The following is a 6220-nucleotide window of genomic DNA, read 5'->3' as shown; positions in this document are numbered from 1 at the left end:
ACGGCCAAAGTTTATACATTTTCGCCCTTGAAAACTTGGACAGGCATTTTAAAATCGATGCATTCTTTGGTCTTTCAGATTTGGTTGAGGCCTACCTTATATGTTTTTTTGGCCACCTTCGAGGTGGATCATTCCGACATCTACTGTGCCATCTCAGAGGGACAGAGGCTGCATGCATCACCTGTGACTTAATTACTCTGACCTGCAGCTCACCCTGTTGCTTGGCAACCTCAAGCATGCATCTCTCACAAACACAAACACCTAGACAGAAACAGGCAGGGACCCACACACACTCCCACACACACCCACACCACAGAACAAGCCACACATGTATTTAATTCCTAGGACGGAGAGGGGGGAGGTCCAGCAGCAGACCTGAGCGGCGCCATTTTTAGTAGTTCTTGGCACTTCATTTTGAAAACTGTCTGTGTAAAATGGCAGCCAGACAGAGACAGCAGAGGTTTTAGCGCAGCTGTAAAGACATGTATTTGCAACCATTTGCTCCATTAGCGACCAATGCTAAAAAGTTTGTGCTAATTAACATAGCCACTAGGAATTAAAATACCTCTTGATTATAACATGTTTAAAGTTAACACAGTAATGCTAACTGCTAGCATCAGCGTTATCATGCTCATGCTAAACATGTTAATGCTACTTAACATATCACTCGGAATTAAACCACATGGCAATGTAACATCTATGCTAAACATATTAATGGCTTAAATGGCTAATCATAAAATGCTTCATGCTAACATGCTAATGTAAACCTGCTAATAGCTAAACTGCAGTAGTGCCTCACCGTTAAATGCTAATGCTAAAATGCTAATGGTAACTGGTAATGCTAACACCGCTCATGCTAACTGCTAAACGCATCGCCGTTAACATGCTCATGACTAACCTGCTAATGCTAACATGCTAATGCTAACACATGCTACTGCTAACACGCTAATGCTACACATTCTAACTGTTAACAATGCTAATGCTAACCTGCTAGCGTATCAGTTGTTCAACATGCCAGCGTTAAAACATGCTAATGGTGGTAAACATGCGAATGCTAACATGCTATGTTAACATGCTAACTGCTAATACTGACTTTGCGGAGCAGTGTCAGTTAATAATGCATGGGGGACGACGGGGGCAGCGTCAGGCCATCACTCAAAATTCTTTAGAACTGTGGCTAGTTGAGTGTGGCCTTGAAGGAGCACACTCTTTATGATCTCTCGGGTATTGAGACTGTGCCTGAAAGAAGCACACTCTTTATTATCTCTCGTGCTTTATTCTTATTCGTCTTCCGTTTCTTCCGTGTTTTTTTTGGCTCGCTTCTCCTCCCAGAGTTTTGTCGCAACATACTACAAAAACGGTTATCAAACACGGACGGCTGCGCCGGGGGAACGAGGCTACGGGACTTTTCTAAGAGAGTTTCGGCAAACGGTTTGCCACAAATCAGCAAAACGCAGCCAAAAATGATATGGGTGTGTATTGCGAGAACTCTCCAGTACCTAGCGTGCGTGATGTTCACCGTTAGAGTTGGAGAGGGAGAGAAAAAAATCAGTTTGACAACATAACACGGATTCACTACCCTGGCCTCAACTGCCCAGCTACAGACATGATTATCCCCTCAAATGTATGAAAATTCGAAGGTGACGCAGTGATAACACTTGTTGAAGCTGCCCCTATATAGTTTTGGCTCCATACAGGCTGGATGATTGACTACTCCCGCAACAGCTCTAGACTCCAATGTTAAAAAAGGAGCGAAATTTTTCTGGCGAAAGGCAGAAGTAGTAACGTTTCTCTTCTCTGCTCCTGAGAGGGCACATTTCTATTTATCGACACAAACCGGAATATGTACACCGATCGGCCGGTCTCATCGTTGGCTCAGGTTAAGCCGGTTCAATGATTGGAATTACGGTTTGGCCAAAAGTCCTTCCTTTTCTAGAGGGAGGTCTCATTTCTCTCAGTCTCTAACGACATTCTAACAGGTTGCAGATCAGCTGCGCTGATTAGGTCCTGGTTGTTGGCAACCTCAGCCTGCGTCGAAGGAGAAGAGGGGGGAGGGGCCACCAGAATAGCCGAGCGGCAGCCATTTTTAGTAGTCTTGGCACTTAATTGAACTTGTCTGTCTAAAAAATGCAGACAGAACAGCAGAGCAGCTAGCTCGACCATTGCTAATGTGATAATTACATTAGCCACTAGGAATTAAATACAGCTAAATATTACCATTGTAATGCCAACATGGTTAATGTAATTGCGTGCATCAGCGTTAACATGCTAATGCCTAAACATGCTAATGCTAACATGCTAATGCTAAAAATTCTAAGTCAACATGCTAATGCTTAACATGACAATGCTAAATGTATTGTAACTGTAGCCCATCACGCGCATGTATACATGTCTACAATGCTAACATTGCTTATGAACATGCTAAATGCTAACTGTTAGCCCATCAGCGCTAACATGCTAATGCTACTCGAATATTCTCTAATGCACTAACATGCTAATGCATAAAATGCTATTGTCAATGATGTACGTAATCTCAGCTAAACATGTATAACATGAATGCTTAACTGTAGCCCATCAGGCGAACATGCAGGTACATGCATGCTAACAGCTAATGTTAACTGTCTAGCCCAGCGTACATGCTAAGCAAAGCACTGCTAATGCATTAACATGCTAATGCTAACCTGCTAATGTTAACTGTTTAGCCATCCGCGTTCTATGCTATGCTTAACATAGCGAATGTCTAACATTAATTAGATAGTAATGTTAACTGTCTAGCCATCAGTTTTTGTAACATGCTAATAATGTTACAACATCTATGCTAACTGCTAGGTACATTAAAATGCATGCTTAATTGCTAGCACGTAAGCGCTAGCTGCTCCTTGTTAAATAAAATGTTAACAAAATGACTGATTTGAGGTGTGTTTTTGAATACAGACCCCAGCAAACAGCCAATACGTCCTCTCAAATTTCTTTTCTAGTACGATACTTTGCTGAGCAGTTTTGTCAGAAATAATTGTATGGGTGACGGACGGGCCAGAGTCCGGCACACTCAAAATTTCTTTAGAATTTTTTTAGTTATTTATTCCTCTTCCGTTTCTTCGTTGTTTTTTTTCGGTTCGCTTCTCTCCCCCAGATTTTTGTCGCCACTACACCAAAACGGGTATCAAAAACGGACCGGCTCGGCGGGAATCGATGGCTATGCTTTTCTAAGAGTTTCGGCAAACGGTTTTGCAAAAATCCAGAAAAACAGCCAAAAAATGAATGGTGTGTATGCGGAAACTTTCCAGAGCTACAGTGAGTGTGTCATCGCTAGAGTGGAGATGGGAGAGAACATCAGTGAAAAAATAAAAGGATTTGACTCCCGTGGACCTCAATGCCCCACTACCGACCACGATTTCTACATAGAAACATAGCAAAATTGTTGTTGATCACTCACATTCGCCTGCCAAAGCTGTCGACATATAGTTTTTTTGGCTTCTGACGGGCTAATTGATCGACTACTCCCGCCACAGCCTCATAGACTCCAATGTTAAAAAGGAGCGAAAATTTCTGGAGAAAGGCATAAGTAACGTTTCTCTCTCTTGCTCCTGAGGGCACATTCTCATTTATCGACAAAAAAAAACGAATTGTAAAAAACGATCAGGAAGGTCTCATCGTGCCTCAGGTAAGCGGTTCAATGATTGGTGGAATTACGGTTTGGCCCCAAAAGTCCTTCCTTTTCGAGATGGAGTTCTCAGCATTTTCTCTCAGTCTCTAACTGACATTCTAACAGGTGCAGATCCGTCTGCTGCTGATTAGGTCCTGGTAGCTTGGCACCTTCAGCCTTGTGAAGGAGAAGAGGGGGGAGGGGCCACCGAACCGAGCGGCAGCCATTTTTAGTAGTTTGGCACTTCATTTGAAACTTGTCTGTCTAAAAATGGCACGACAGACACAGACAGCAGAGCCGCTAGCTCCTAGTCGTTAAATGCTAATGATGATTACCATTAGCCCTTAGGCATTAAATACATGCTCATGTTACACCATGGTACTGCCAACATGGTCATTTAATTGTAGTGCATCCGCGTTAACATGCTAAAATGTTACATGTACTGTTCTCATGCTAATGGTCATTGCTCGAGCAATTCCCCGTTCAAATGACTAATGCTAACATGCTAATGTTAACATGCTAATGCTAACATATTAATGATAAACATGCTAGCTCATCCGCTCTAACATGCTAATGCCAACATGCTACTACCAACATGTTATCTGCTAAACATGCCAATTTTAAACATGCTCATGTTAAACTGTTAGCCCATCAGCGTACATGCTAATGGTAACATGCCAATGTAACTGTTAGTCCATCCGCGCTACACATGCTAATAATGTGTTAACAGTTAATGTTAACATGCTAATGTAACATGCTAATGTTACAACTGTTTAGCCTATCAGCACTCAGCCGCTAACATTGCGAATGTTAAACATGCGAATGTTAACATGCTAATGTTAACATGACCAATGCTAACATACTAAGTTAACTGTTACCACATCCGCGCTAACATGCGAATGATTTAAAATGTTAATGTTAACATGCTAATGCTAAACATGCAATGCTAACATGCTCAATGTTAACTGTTAGCCCATCAGCGCTTTAAACTGCTAATGCTCACAAGACAATGCTAACATGCTATGCTAACCTGCTACTGTTAACTGTTAGCCCATCAGCGCTAACATGCTTAATGCTAAACATGAGAATGTTAACATGCTAATGCTACCTGCTAATGCTTACAATGCTAATTTTAAATGTGAATGCTAACCGCTAGTGCATCAGCGCTAACCTGCTAATGCAACATGCCAATGCTAACTGCTAGCCCATCAGCGTTAAAAATTGATAATGGTAACATTTGCTCATGTTAACATGTTCATGTTAACTGTTAGCCCATCCGCGTTAAAGGCTAATGCCTACAAAATGCGAATGCTAACAGCTAATGTTTAACATGCTTAATTCTAACATCTAATGTTAACTGGCTAGCCCATCGCGTTAAACCTGCTACGGCTAACATGTTAATGCTACATGTTAATGCCTAACATGCTAATGTTAATGCTAGCCCCTCAGTCGCTAACATGCTAATAAAACATTTTAATGCTAAAACATGTATCAAACTGCTAGTCCATCATTGTTTAACATGCAATTTGCTAGAACGTGAGCGCTAGCTGCCTCCTGTGTCTAACATACACATGTTCAAAATTGAATGTTTGAGGTTTGCTTTTGAATACAGACCCCCAGCAACAGCCCACTCGTCACTCTCAAAATTTCTTTTCTAGTACTGAATTTGCTGAGCAGTGTCAGTAATTTACTTGTATGGGGACGACAGGGCCAGAGTAAGGCACACTCAAAATTTCTTTAGAAATTTTTTCTTAGTTATTATTATTCCTCTTCGTTTCTTCTGTGTTTTTTCGGTTCTTATCCTCCCAGATTTTTGTCGCACATACACAAACGGGTATCAAACCGACCGGCTCGGCCGGGACATCGATTGGCTATGACTTTTTCTCTAAGAGTTTCGGCAACCGGTTTTGCCAAAAAATCCCGAAAAACGAAGCCAAAACTGGACTGGGTGTGTATTGCGAGAAACTTTCCAGAGCTAGAGTGACGTGATGTCATCGCTTTAGCGTGGAGAGGGTAGGAGACGTCAGTGAAAAACTAAACTGGATTTGACTACCGTGGACTTCAACATTGCCCACTACAGACACGATTTTCACATAGAACGTAGTCAAAAATTTGTTTGTTATCACTCACATTCGCCTGCCAAAGCTGTCTGACATATAGTTTTGGCTCCTGCTGGGCAATTGTCGACTACTCCCGGCAAACAGCCTCATAGGACTCCAATGTTAAAAAAGGAGCGAAATCAGCGCATCAGTGCTAACATGCTAATGTTAACATGCTAATGTTCGTGCGCCATTGCTGCGGCGTGCGCCCTAGCCTAACCAGCCCCCCCCCCCCCCGCGCTCCTACTCCCCATTGTCCATCGCTAAGCGCCAGAGTGTGTTTGGGGTGTGTGATCTACTCGTTACATATATATATCGGGACTTATCGGCCCAAATAGCACGTCGGCCCACCGGGCAAATGCACGGTATGCCAGTCCGTCCCTGGCCGTGACCCAAATTGAGGAAAATTTTCAACTTCTCAAATTTATTTAATGAAAAGATGGTGCAGTTTGGTGGGTGTCTATTAACATTACAA

Source organism: Larimichthys crocea, unplaced genomic scaffold (genome assembly GCF_000972845.2).
Source record: "Larimichthys crocea isolate SSNF unplaced genomic scaffold, L_crocea_2.0 scaffold361, whole genome shotgun sequence".
Lineage (NCBI taxonomy): Eukaryota > Metazoa > Chordata > Actinopteri > Sciaenidae > Larimichthys > Larimichthys crocea.
This window is presented reverse-complemented; position numbering follows the sequence as displayed.